This window comes from Pleurodeles waltl, chromosome 11 (assembly GCF_031143425.1).
Source record: "Pleurodeles waltl isolate 20211129_DDA chromosome 11, aPleWal1.hap1.20221129, whole genome shotgun sequence".
NCBI classification, from domain to species: domain Eukaryota; kingdom Metazoa; phylum Chordata; class Amphibia; order Caudata; family Salamandridae; genus Pleurodeles; species Pleurodeles waltl.
Window position 1 is genome coordinate 815,356,079 of NC_090450.1, and position 14,991 is coordinate 815,371,069.

At 43.0% G+C, this 14,991-nt stretch overlaps 1 protein-coding gene across 1 annotated transcript in view; it reads left to right on the plus strand.

The window, feature by feature from the left end:
• The window catches only part of HORMAD2 (HORMA domain containing 2), a 670,141-nt gene that overhangs the window by 330,264 nt on the left and 324,886 nt on the right, over positions 1 to 14,991 (plus strand). The window lies entirely within an intron of this gene.

Here is a 14,991-nt window from a genome sequence, read left to right on the forward strand (position 1 = left end):
CCATACGTTTATTATTAGAAAGGAAATAATAATTTGTAGCTGGCATTGAGGCTTCTCTTGTACATGTAGAAGTTTGTCATTCAAGGTAATAAATACACTCTGTACCGGGGTGTCCAACACAGACCGAAGAAGGCTGGAGCTATTCCTGGTTATCAGTTTGTACTCAATAGAACAATCCACGTAGAATTCACCTAAATACAAAGCGTTTGCATAGTTGGACCCCCTTTAAAATATTTCCCTTATTGCCCTGACTTCAGAATAATCGGGCCGCTAAATCTGGGCGTGGGGTTATAAAGGGCATTACACATATTTAGCAAACAAAGTGGGAATTGATGTTTCCTCCCTATTCCCTCATGTTTCCGCCAGAAGTTTAACATGCACATTTTCGACTGTGAAAGCAAAAACCTGAAATGAAAAAGCACAGTCTGTGGGCCCGGTCACTGCAGTAACAAATCCGAATCAACTTGCCACTCGGAATAAGGGCCACCCTGATCGTTAATTTATACAAGGATCCTGCTGTCCAGGACTTCCTTTGGGCACCCCTGCCTTTAGCTTTAATTAAGTCAATGAATTTGTTTATACAGACATTACTTCTGAGGCACATTTTTCTGATACAAAAAATAAACCTGCACATGAGGTCCGGAAAATAAACTTGCCGCACACTGTGTGGTTGAGGATCCCCGTGACAAATTTCTTATAAGAGTGTTGTTTCTATATTATGACAGGAAGACTGTAAGATGGCATAGCAATATTTTTTTTAATCAATTTTCCACTCATCGTTTCACATTTTGAGGGTTGCTTTTGAAACCGCCTTCTTTTCTACGTCACATCAGTCAACAAGTTTGTTGTTTGTGTAATTGCATTCGAAGTTGAGGTTCAGCATGCACTCTGCTCACTCTTATTACTTGGTGTGTGGGAAGCCATGCTTTCCTGCTGCCCATATGGTAACTATTCCTTCTGAGTATGGAGGAAGCTTGTACTACAGATGCCTGTGCTAGATCTCTTCAATCTTCTGACACGTTCGCTGTTTATTTATGAGTGACAGAAACATACGTTGCTGCTTCCTGTGCTCAGTACCTTTTCTGTGTGCGCAAGGTAAATGTGTGCCCCCATAAGTCTTTCGATCCCCTTGCTTACCACTCCGCTCTCTGCGCTTAGAAATTCTTTTTGCCCCCCTCTTCACCTTATGCTTTCTTGCATTGAAGTCTGGTGCTTCTCCATTGCATCTGGCAAACCCACCATTCGTAACACCTTCCACCACTCACCCTTGCCCCTCTTTTGCACACAATGCCTCCCCTTTACAACCTGCAGTCTCCATCGTGTGCACTATAACTTCAATTTAGCACCATGCGATTCCCAATTGGACCCTACATTGCCCCTTGATATTGCCACGTGTTTTGGCTTTGGCATAGCAAGAAGGTATTCAACAAGCATCACTGACATAAACATGGTTACAACGTGGGCACCAGTGTAAGCTTCTTTACCCTAAAGGAGAGGTAGCAGCAGTGTATGCTGCGGAAGGACATTGTACGCTTATAGACATTCACAAGCAACAGGTACATCATGTGCAGCAGAATTGCAATATTCCCTGTCTTTGGTAATTAAACATCTGCTCCTTCTGTGCATGTGGTACCTCTTCTGTGCATTGCTCAAACTATTTTCATGATGCAAAGCCAAAATATTTACAATGCTAATGCTTGTTTTATGTGTTTCTGTTAAGTTGTGTTGGAAGCAAAATATAAAATCTACTAGCTACAATGAAGTAAGCTTGAAATTCTGTTAAGGACAGGGAGGTGAGGAGTATGCATTTCTCTCTGTTTATTTTCCAAGCAGCCAAGTAAAGACCAATTATAAGAATAACAGTAGCTTCCAGGACTACAGCTCCCACGAGCCCAGAAAAACACGTCATGTCCAGTTACAAGCCAGAGATAGTCAATATAATTATTCAGAAGAAGTACCTTTTCTTTCTTTGTACCAAATAGGATCCACCACTCGTCAAAACAAACCAACTATCAATTTCAAATCAATTTAGTAACTAAAATGCAGGTCAGTAGTTACTTGCTTTATACATCATGGGAAATTTAACAAATCATTATCAGTGTGGTGTCCTCTACCCAGTCCATTGAAAGATACCCTACAAAAAATTACTCCCACAAGTGGGGAAAAGGCAACATAATAAATTGCCTGTCTGGATAATCCTCGCATCAGTCTTCTTATTGTAGGTATGAGGTATTTTTCCAGTACTGGACCTTTCATAGATTTGAATACTTGAATCATCCCTGCTGTTGAGCTGGAGGTCCCAGGGTACCCAGCCCATAGGCTGCAAACACTGCCTCTTGAGCAAACTAATTACAGCATTTATAGAGAACCAAATCAAACCAGACAGGTGTGAGCAGATTGAAGACCACGGCATGCCAAGGCCACCATTGCTCAGCTTTCAAAGCACTAGTATGAGGGATTATAAAGGTTGTTGAGCACCTTGTGAGGAGGACATTTGGATGATGCAGCAGGTATTTTTGATAGGGAGGGCCAGCAGTGGGATACAGTGGAACTTCATCATAGTGAGGGTATTTATTTAGGCCCCTAATGAGGAACATTATGCCCTTACGGAGGTTCACTGTGTAGTCAGGTAGGCCATGTATCAGGGAATTATCACTGACCTGATGCAAGAATATGAGGGCTTATACATAAGTTTGTACATCACTGTCTGGGAGGAAATGTTTCACTTTCTTAACTAGAGAGAGTGCTGTATTGTTGGTACTGACAATGTGTTTTTGAAGGTGAGATTTGTGTCCAGGATAAATCTGAGTAATCTGGCTTTGAGTAAAAGTTGGAAATCAGATCCCATCCAGCAGGGGCGGCTCCTTCGCAATTGCGAAGGAGCGTTGCCTCACTGGCTGAGCCAGCAGCTGAAAAACATAAAACAATATTTTGATATTGTTTTATTTTTCAGATGCTGGCTCAGCCAGCATGTGCAGGGAGTGGCTGGACTGGGCCATGTGAGGGAAAAGGAGGAGTGTAGTGCACTAAGTGAGCATGTCAGTTTGGCCAGCCTAAGACGGCCGACCAAACTGACATGCACAGCTGGGTTGGAGAAACTGTACAGACCCCAGTGCACGGTCTAAGAGGCAGACCAAGCCGCTCAGACCAATCCTGATGTTGCTCTCATGCTAGTCATAGCATGAGAGCAGCACCAGAATTGCATTGGGAGTCTGTGCTGGTGTGTCAGGGACTGCTGGGACACCAGGAGAGCAGAGGAGCGAAGCAGCGGCGGCTGCGGCTGCGTCGCAACAGTACGTTTTAAAAACAATTATAATATTTTATGTCCTTATCATGTCACACTACCCCCCCTCCCCCCTCCTGCCCCTCCCCTTGAGATTTGTAGCAGAACACAATACGTTGCAAGAAAAACAACACTAAGATGACAAGGCATTATCTGGAAGCAAATCACAATGATAAAGACATTGCCTGGGCGGTTCTTGAGAAAGTGGTTATGAACGTCTGTGACATATCCAGAAACCTGCTTACACGTGAACAGAGGTGGGTGTACCGCCTTAACACTTGGATAAGGGCCCTCAATGATGACACACCATGGCTTCAATTGTAGATATACATATGTATTTCATGAAGGCGAGTGGAACTTCAAACATTTTGCAAGCAATTGGGGCTACGAACAAGCTATCATCTATAAAGTAGACACACAAATCAGGGGAACTCTATTTCCCATGATTCCTGATGTGAACTCAGCCTACACACTGACGTGCCCCACCAGAAAGTGCTACTTCGGGCGGGGAGACGTGATGTGTTAGAATAGTGCACGCCGTGTTTATAATACAAGTCTGTGTTCGACCTTAGTGCTGACCCCATTTCCCATAATCCCTGGTCTGGGCTGCTCAGTTTATATACCGGTGTGCCCTACCAGGAAGTCTTGCCTCAGAGGCGTGACTTTTTAAAATAGAGCAAGCCATGTTGACTGCACAGGGGCTGAGATTGGCCTTAGTGCTGACCGTCTCATGAACAGTATGCACGCAGCTGTGCCGAGTTACAATGATTGGAAAGGGAGAATAGCCGGCCAATAGGATGAGCACATTCAGATATAATAAACCCAGCTGCATCAAGACTCCCTTGTTCATCAGAGGAAGGAGCCAACACAATAGATTCACGGAGAGGAATGCACCTTGACAAAGTAAGAGGGTAACGGTGGGGGGTAGGATCCTCATTGTGTATTACCCACTTGATGATGTGAGGAAAGTGCCTGAAAATGGGGTCTGCTGTACATTTCATTGATCTTTTCCGTATGTCTGGTGTGTGACTACGGGGGTTCCTGAACTCGTCCTCCATGGGGTGCAGATGACCCCTAGTGGGCGTAAGATGGTATGAGCTGGTCTCACAGTACACTTATGGTCTATATTTAATGTACAAGTGCAGTGCCGCTGCCACATTGCATGCGAGTGCTGCATGTTTATCATCTGCCTACCCTTGCGGGTCAGCCTATGTTCAATCATAAAGGATAATTGTATCATTATTGTTTTTACAGATACCAAGGGATGTTAGGACTGAGAGGGTCGACAAAGGTCAGCCTTGTATTGGAAGTGGCACAAACTAGGGTGTGTGCTACACAGAGATCCTGTGTTTCCGTCCTGAAGAGTGCCACGGACTCGCATGAGCCAACAGGCAGAAACATGTTGACAGTTTGAGTGGTGATGGGATACTATTTCCCCTTATCTCCACATTGTTTTTTAAAACCAAGTGATATTCCATTTCAGATAAAGATTAGTTTGACATATTACATTAGTTTCTAATTATATTATGCCATTGGTCCATACTTAGAAGTGCCTCCTTAAGCTCAGGTGTAGGCCCACTCTTCATCAAACTGGGTGTTTGAAGAGCGTGGGGATTTCTTATGATGAAGCATGGCACCTGGTGGTGTGTGAGGACAACCTGTCACATTGCTGTGCATGCCCCAAAATAGGCTGATGTAAGGTGTAGTGTTGGTATATATAGTTACTCTGTGGCTTTGATGTGCTTAATGCTTGTGGTTCTAGGCCATCTCACCCTTGAGGCCCCACAGCCTCTAGTTCCCTACTACAGATAGTGTCCATGATATTATGTTTATTGAAATAAGTAGTTGATTCACTTCTAAACACACACAATTTAGGTACATATAGTAAACCTGGTTATAAGATGGAGCGAGTATTGGATTTCATTTTTCTCTCAGCAATGAATGTTACTTCTTTCGGGGTAAACACCCTGCCTGAAATACCCTGTGCTTGCACACCTGAGACTCTGTGGCAGTATACCAAGCACAAGATCATGAACACCTTAGCTGAAAGTTTGCTCCGACAGAGATATTTGTTCTGCAGCCACGACAAACGCAAATTCAATGCCAGGCTGAAGTCTTATAGATTATAATGTCTTGTATTTGGTGGAACAGAAAGTCTAATGTCATGAATCAGCTTCTACACACTGAGTGCTAACTCACAGGCTACTGCCAACATCTGAAGGTGTTGCACTGCCCAGCATGCCATCCCTGCCTCAGTCATTTCTGAAAGCAAATTTGATATATGGAACACCCATGCCCACACAGGTCTAAAGCCAGGGCAACCTTCTAACACAGACGCTTCCTCTTGGATTTTCAACAGAATTCTGTTTTGAGTGAACTCACTATTGGAATAACCATGCTCTTTTTGTCAAGAATTCCAATCAACCATTTTCTTAAAATCACCAATTACTTTAGCCACTCTCGATATATTCCACCATTGACCATTAGAAATCAGAACTGAATTTCCACACAGTCTTTTCACTTGAATAGGATCTCTGAATTTAGATAAACCTTTCCTCAACAGCAAGAGATCCTGAATGCGAACCCAGTTACCAACTTGCACCCCTACATCATTCTTGCGTTTTCTCTTTTCTTCCAAGGCTTCCTCAACTTTAAGCCTACTGACCTGGTCACCTGCCAATCTTGCATTTTCAGACAACCTCTGTACATCCACATTCACACCAATCACCCCACACACCCAATCAGGACACATATAAGATCTCACATTTCTCCCTTTCATTAATTCAAAAGGTATTTGTCCTATAACTGAGCGTGGAGTGATGCAATATGCCCAAATGGTGTCTCTGACTGCGTCAACACAATCCATCTTAGATTTGAGTGCACTCTGTACGCATTCTACCAATACCTTATTGAAACGTCCACTTTTCCATTGAACTATGGACAATAAAGAGGAGTACGTATATATCTAATTCCATATTTCTTTAAAAAAGTCTTGCATGGGTGCTGAAACAAACCTGAACACCACTGTCAGATAGAATTGCAGCTGGAATGCCCTCTCTTTAAAATACTTCCTTGAAAAATTTCAGATCACTTGCAGTATTGGGCTTAGCCACTCCTTTCACTTCCACCCATCTGGACAACTGATCTATCATAACAATATAATATCTCATTTGCATTGGTAAAACATGAAATGGACCCAAAAAATCAAGACACTTTTTGCCACTCATTATATGGATTTAAAGCATTTCTGGGTTCCGGAACAGAAGTAACTAAATGTTTGTCATTCATGCAGCATTGTTCACACTTCCGTACCAATTCATCAATTTCTCTGTCCCTGGATGGCCACCAATATTTCATTCTTACTCTTCTTTTAGTAGCTGTCATGCCCAAGTGACCAGCATGTGCAGTTTTCATAATCTTTTTGTATGTAACATAGAGGTGGAATCAATTTCTCTCCTCTGACCAACACAGCACTTTCAATGGATAGTTCATCAGCAGTCTTCCAATAGGGTTGTAAAGATTTATTTCCTTTGGCCAACCCTGCAACACAAATTTTACTACTTCCTGTAAATCAACATCCTTGCTCATTGCAACACCACTAATGTACACTTTCGCATACCACTTGATCTTCAACCACCCCAATCATACATTCTTCAATTTCTTCCTCTTCCCTTGAATTCTCTTGACTGATGATAGGTAACCTTGATAAACAATCTGCTTTACAGTTCTTGCCCTATGTATATACATTACTTCAAAGTTGAATTCCAGTAGCTTTACAGACAATCTAGCCAGCCTTGTAGTAGATTTCTTTATCTTTGTTCCTTTGAGGAGGATTTCCACTAAAGGTCGATGATCTGTTTGAAGACAAAATGATCTTCCCCACAGATATTAAATTTCTCAATTCCCCACGTGCAGGCCAGCATTTCTTTTTCAATCACTCAATACTGTGTTTCCACCTCAGATTGTCTATGACAGGCAAATCCGATGATGTTCTCTTTAATTCCATCTTTTTGTGAAAGTACAGCTCCAATCCCGTAAGCACTAGCATCCACAGTTACAAATGTTTTGCGTCCTGCCACATACGATTGTAACGCAGGAGCAGATACCATATGTGTTTTGATGAGATCAAAATGTTGTTGACATAGAGATGTCCAAATAAAGTCTGTTTTTTTCTTAAGTAGTATCTTCAAGCTTTCAGTTAAATCTGAATAATTGTGTACAAATTAGGAATAAAACTCGCACATCCCCAAGAAAGATCTGAGTTGATCCTTATCTTTTGGATGTCGAGCTTTAACAATTGCCTCCACCAAGCCTGGTTTAGGTTTGACACCCTCAGGTGAGAGAACATGTCCAAGATATTCTACTCCATTGACTGCAAAAACACATTTGTTTTTCCTTAAAGTAACTCCATTTTCACACAAAGTATTCAGCACCAATCTTAATGTATAATCATGTTCCTCTAATGTGTTAGCGAATACTAAAATATCATCTTGGGATGCCACATTTTTTATTCCCTTTAGCATTTTAGTCATGACCTTTTGGAAAACTGACGCAGCAGAGGCCAGACCAAATGACATTCTACAAAACTTAAAGGTACCGTTGGGTATGACAAAAGCAGTTAAATGGCGTGACTCAGAATCCATCACCACCTGATGATATACTGCTTTCAGATCCAGTTTTGTATACCCTTTGGCTTGACCCACAACTGTAATCAAATCTTCTATTTGGAGAAGTGGAAAATTTCCCACCTATATTGCATTATTTACACTTCTCAAATCAATACAAAATTGCAACTCCCCAGAGCTTTTCTCCATAAGATCTTATCGGAGACAACCACAAAGTGGCATCGACTGGTTCAATTATGCCATCATAATGCATTTTTAACAAAATCTTTGTCACATCATCCCTTACATTGAGCGGAACATTGTGAAGTTTGTGCTTAATAGGAATGCTCCCATCTTTAACCTTAATGACATGTTTGAAATGTTTTATTTCACCCACCTCATCACTAAATACATTAGTAAACTCAGAAATCCACTGGACATTTTCATTAAACACCACTCTCCCAATGTCAAGAGAATTTTCTATCGAGACAGGTGGATCCTTACCAGGTCTTATGACAATTCCAAAATCAGCCTGGTGCCACCAACCAAGTACATTTATACCTCTCGTTGTTTCATAAACCTTCCCTTTGATTGTTTTATTAGAGAAACCAATGTTGGTTCAAAAATATACTTGCAATGGAATTCTGCTTCCTTCAAATGCAGTGGTTATCACATTAGCAGGTAACAATACTTGATTTGTCAATTTTTCATTAAATTTAGTGATGTCAATGTGAGAAAGTAGCCTCTTTCTAGCCTTGTTACCCCCACTTTTGGCCTGTTTGTGAGTGTATGTCAGGGTGTTTTCACTGTCTCACTGGGATCCTGCTAGCCAGGGCCCAGTGCTAATAGTGAAAACCCTATGTTTTCAGTATGTTTGTTATGTGTCACTGGGACCCTGCTAGTCAGGACCCCAGTGCTCATAAGTTTGTGACCTATAGGTATGTGTTCCCTGTGTGATGCCTAACTGTCTCACTGAGGCTCTGCTAATCAGAACCTCAGTGGTTATGCTCTCTCATTTCTTTCAAATTGTCACTAACAGGCTAGTGACCAATTTTACCAATTTACATTGGCATACTGGAACACCCTTATAATTCCCTAGTATATGGTACTGAGGTACCCAGGGTATTGGGGTTCCAGGAGATCCCTATGGGCTGCAGCATTTCTTTTGCCACCCATAGGGAGCTCTGACAATTCTTACACAGGCCTGCCACTGCAGCCTGAGTGAAATAACATCCACGTTATTTTACAGCCATTTTACACTGCACTTAAGTAACTTATAAGTCACCTATATATCTAACCTTTACCTGGTAAAGGTTGGGTGCTAAGTTACTTAGTGTGTGGGCACCCTGGCACTAGCCAAGGTGCCCCCACATTGTTCAGGGCCAATCCCCCGGACTTTGTGAGTGCGGAGACACCATTACACACGTGCACTACATATAGGTCACTACCTATGTGTAGCTTCACAATGGTAACTCTGAATATGGCCATGTAACATGTCTAAGATCATGGAATTGCCCCCTCTATGCCATCCTGGCATTGTTGGTACAATCCCATGATCCCACGGGTCTCTAGCACAGACCCGGGTACTGCCAAACTGCCTTTTCAGGGGTTTCACTGCAGCTGCTGCCAACCCCTCAGACAGGTTTCTGCCCTCCTGGGGTCCAGCCAGGCTTGGCCCAGGAAGGCAGAACAAAGGATTTCCTCAGAGAGAGGGTGTTACACCCTCTCCCTTTGGAAAATGGTGTTAAGGCAGGGGAGGAGTAGCCTCCCCCAGCCTCTGGAAATGCTTTCATGGGCACACATGGTGCCCATTTCTGCATAAGCCAGTCTACACCGGTTCAGGGACCCCTCAGCCCTGCTCTGGCGCGAAACTGGACAAAGGAAAGGGGAGTGACCACTCCCCTGACCTGCACCTCCCCTGGGAGGTGCCCAGAGCTCCTCCAGTGTGCTCCAGACCTCTGCCATCTTGGAAACAGAGGTGCTGCTGGCACACTGGACTGCTCTGAGTGGCCAGGGCCAGCAGGTGACGTCAGAGACTCCTTCTGATAGGCTCCTTCAGGTGTTGCTAGCCTATCTTCTCTCCTAAGTAGCCAAACCCTCTTTTCTGGCTATTTAGGGTCTCTGCTTTGGGGATTTCCTTAGATAACGAATGCAAGAGCTCATCAGAGTTCCTCTGCATCTCTCTCTTCACCTTCTGCCAAGGAATCGACTGCTGACCGCGCTGGAAGCCTGCAAAACTGTAACAAAGTAGCGAAGACGACTACCGCAACTCTGTAACGCTGATCCTGCCGCCTTCTCGACTGCTTTCCTGGTGGTGCATGCTGTGGGGGTAGTCTGCCTCCTCTCTGCATTAGAAGCTCCGAAGAAATCTCCAGTGGGTCGACGGAATCGTCCCCCTGCAACCGCAGGCACCAAAGAACTGCATCACCGGTCCTCTGGGTCTCCTCTCAGCACGACGAGCGAGGTCCCTTGAATCCAGCAACTCTGTCCAAGTGACTCCCACAGACCAGTGACTCTTCAGTCCAAGTTTGATGGAGGTAAGTCCTTGCCTCCCCACGCCAGACTGCATTGCTGGGAACCGCGTCTTTTGCAGCCACTCCGGCTCCTGTGCACTTTCCGAGGGAATCCTTTGTGCACAGCCAAGCCTGGGTCCACGGCACTCTAACCTGCATTGCACGACCTCCTGAGTTGTCCTTTGTGCAACTTCGGGTGAGCACCGTTTCACTCCACTTCGTAGTGCCTGTTCCGGCACTTCTGTGGGTGCTGCCTGCTTCTGAGAGGGCTCCTTGTCTTGCTGGGTGCCCCCTCTGTCCCCTGACGCAATTGGCGACATCCTGGTCCCTCCTGGGCCACAGCAGCATCCAAAAAACCCTAACCGCACGACTTGCAGCTAGCAAGGCATGTTTGCTGTCTTTCTTCAGGAAAACACTTCTGCACGACTCTCCACGGCGTGGGACATCCATCCTCCAAAGGGGAAGTTTCTAGCCCTTGTCGTTCCTGCAGAATCCTCAGCTTCTACTGCCTAGTAGCAGCTTCTTTGCACCCACAGCTGGCATTTCCTGGGCGTCTGCCCACTCTCGACTTGGTCGTGACTTTTGGACTTGGTCCCCTTGTTCCACAGGTACCCTCGTCTGGAAATCCATCATTGTTGCATTGCTGGTTTTGGTCTTTCCTGCAGAATTCCCCTATCACGACTTCTGTGCTCTTTGGGGAACTTTAGTGCACTTTGCACTCACTTTTCAGGGTCTTGGGGTGGGCTATTTTTCTAACCCTCACTGTTTTCCTACAGTCCCAGCGACCCTCTACAAGGTCACATAGGTTTGGGGTCCATTCGTGGTTCGCATTCCACTTTTGGAGTTTATGGTTTGTGTTGCCCTTATCCCTATGTGTCCCCATTGCATCCTATTGTAACTATACATTGTTTGCACTGTTTTCTAATACTATACTGCATATTTTTGGTATTGTGTACATATATCTTGTGTATATTTGCTATCCTCATACTGAGGGTACTCACTGAGATACTTTTGGCATATTGTCATAAAAATAAAGTACCTTTATTTTTAGTATATCTGTGTATTGTGTTTTCTTATGATATTGTGCATATGACACTAGTGGTACTGTAGGAGCTTCACTCGTCTCCTAGTTCAGCCTAAGCTGCTCTGCTAAGCTACCATTATCTATCAGCCTAAGCTGCTAGACACCCTATACACTAATAAGGGATACCTGGGCCTGGTGCAAGGTGAAACTACCCCTTGTTACTCACTACAAGCCAGTCCAGCCTCCTACAGTCAATAATTGTTGTTCTAGCCCCTGAACTGACAAGTAAAGGTATATTGATGTCATTAATAGTAAATTCCACCAACGGATCTTTGTAACACTCAGTATTATTCTCACCTTTTATCTCCACAACATTTACAGGTAAAGTTAGTTCTTCTAATCGATTCTCTGCAACTTGTAAATTTTCATCAAAATCTTGACTTCGTTCTGTTCTAACAGGCATGCCCCTCGAATTACCTCTACAGGTGGAGGTACTAGAACGCCTACCAGCCCTACACATCTTACCAAAATGGCCTAATTGCTTGCATTTTCAACATTCTTGTGAAACTGCAGGACAATTTTTTTAATGAAAATACATGAACCACATCTGAAGCAATTACATCTATTCCTTCCTTGACCTTTCATTACTGAAGTAGAGCCAGATTGTACATTGCTTGAAGGTGGGCCTTTGTTATTTTGACTTTTACTAACATTATGATTAATATTAGCTACTTGTTGAGTATTGGATTCTAATTGTTTTGAGTCTTCTCTGGAAAACTCAATACTTTTAGCGATGTCAATAGCCTCGTGTAGAGTAGGATTTTTACATTGTAATAAACTCTCTTGTAATTTTTTGGAAGTGCATCTTGCCACTAATTGATCCCTGATTAGCTTTCAGATAAAATTGTCAAACTCACAATATGAAGCTAACACCTTTAAGGATGTTATGTATGTGTCAATAGATACACCTGGTGCCTGTATTCTGGTGAAAAATGTATGCCTACGTACTACTAGATTGACTCTGCCCTCAAAGTGAACTTCTAACTCTTTAACCGCAATTTGATATTCATCTAACTCCACAGCCTCTTCCGGATTTATATCCGGTAAATGATCAAAAGTGTTTTGTCCCTCCACACTAAGATAATAATATAACAAGTTTCTCATTCTGTGGGGGTGACAAGTTTCTCTTTCTGTAGGGGTGAAACTTTTGACCATCAATTGCCCCTAAAAAACATTAAATGACCTAAGCCACAACTTCCATTTCAGTGGGGGTTCTCCAGGCTCCTCAAGGAAAGGTGGAGGTGGAGTAACTGTTTGGATCATGTTGTAATTACACAGAATAAAGCAAAGTTACTTTGAAAATGTAAAAAAAAAAACATAAAATACTACAACATTATATACAAATTGTCTATGAAGTCCATAAATATAAAATTAACACCATAAAATAGTGTGACAATCACTGAGAAAAATCATCATAAATGAACTTGTTTCCACATCCACAAAAAGCGTGCTAATCGCTGTTAGTACTGACTTCTGCGACAAGGTGGCATCACTGCATAAGAAATGAGCGTGCTAATCGCTGTTCGCACTATAACATGAAATAAGCGTGCCAATTAGTTTCGGCACAATGAAACCCCACAAGGTGGCGCTGTAGGCATTTAAATACAGTCTAACCCAGGAAATAGTCTGTCCCTGAAGAAACTGAGAAGTCAGAGAAGTACTTTGGCGGAAAACGCTGTATACTGAGTGCTGCCAAACTTGTACACTAGGTATATGTTTTATGATATTTATATTACAGTTCAATACAAGTATAAAAAGGATTGCCTCATGCTCACTGCGTCGAAATGTATAAATAAATCATTATCCTCTGCATTTTCAAAACTGAAACTGCAGCCTCGAGCACTCAGTCACCTTGCAGTTGTAATTACTACCACAAGAATTTGACTTTACATGCTGGAGAGCTATAATTTAAAAATGACAGCCTCCACACCGCTCAGCGCACATACAGTTACCAGAAAATTGGCACATCTTCAGAATTTCTCCAACACACGAAGAATCTGGCAAGTAGTGAATGATGTTAGGCAGTTAATCTCCTGAGCTCAATTTAAAGCATCAATACTTTCCAGAGACAAAATACCTACCTTCCTAAGCCATCCTCTGACACCAAATATGATGTTGTAATAACAGGAAATCCTTGGTTTGTTGGTTCAGACTTCTTTATTTAAGAAGGGGTTTAACAGATGACATGTAGATAGGAATAGAGCCCGAGAGAAAGTTCCTCGTCCCAACGGCTCTCCGGCCTCAACCTCCCATTTCCTCCAGCCTCATCTATAATTCTAGAACCCACTTATGTCATAGCTTGTGTGACACACATATTGAACAAATGACTAAAACACATACTAGACAACAGACTATACCACATATCATCGACTGACTGAGGCAAGGTTTCCATTTGTCCCTTTTTATTTCAAAGCCTTGGCTGTGTGACAGAGATATCACCAGTTCCAAGTGCAACAACAGTCCTGCCAGCACTGATTCATTAGCAGAATATCATCTATTTAAACTCTAAGACATAGTACCCTGGATCTCAGGATTCTATATCAGGTCTTAGCAATTTCATGAAACACCACAGGTTTGAGGACAGCCCAGTTTGGAGGGCTGCAAATTAGTATATCTGGTCTCTTCAGCCCAACTGAAGACACCTGTGAACCTGGCCCCAGATGGGGAAGTACTCTTCTTTTAAGTCTGAATGGAACGCATTCAGTAATCCACCATTAGGATATCTCTGAGAAGGGGGTTGGCCTCCATCTTGAAGGGCCAATAGATCAGCTACTCTTTGAACTCCCATGGTTGGAACACTGGTTGATGACCTTTGTCATTTTTCTTCACCAAGAAAATGTTGCTCAAGAACCATTTTGGAAGTAGAATTATCTAATCATAGCACACTTTTCCAGCATCCATCCTCTCCTCTTCTTGATATATATGTGACTTTACCTCCCTTGAGAAGTGCAGAAGCTGCAGCAATCATTTCTACTTAGGGACCTAAAACACTCTATGTGGAAACCTTTCACTGTCTAAAGTATTCATATTTACTTATTTAATTATCACCACCTTTGAGAGGTCAGATCAGTCTCCCTTCCAACCCAATAAGAGATAATGAGTAAGTTTACAGCTAAATCCTTCTTGTTAGTGGCAACCCGGAAGTCTCCTTTGCTGCTGCTTCCTTAGATGGAATCCTTTGATGGAAAGAAGCTGTCAAATCCCTTTGACTCATGCCAGAGGCCGTCTCTCCTGCTGCCCTGTTCTCTTTGAAAGCTTTGATTGGCAAGACAACCAGTCAAACACACCTTACCTCAAGGAACCCCTAGAAAACATTGGGACAAAATGTTCTTCATAGAGGCCTGGGCTTAGGCAGGTAATGTGGCCGCCTGTAGTGCCAAGGTACTATAGGTGGCCACAATCTTCTCCAGTCCTTTAGGATTTTCCAGTCAGAAAGCCTTGAGCCACTGGCCCTACATCAAACTGCATCACATATCTCAATTTGGGGTACACTTTAATTAAAAGCAA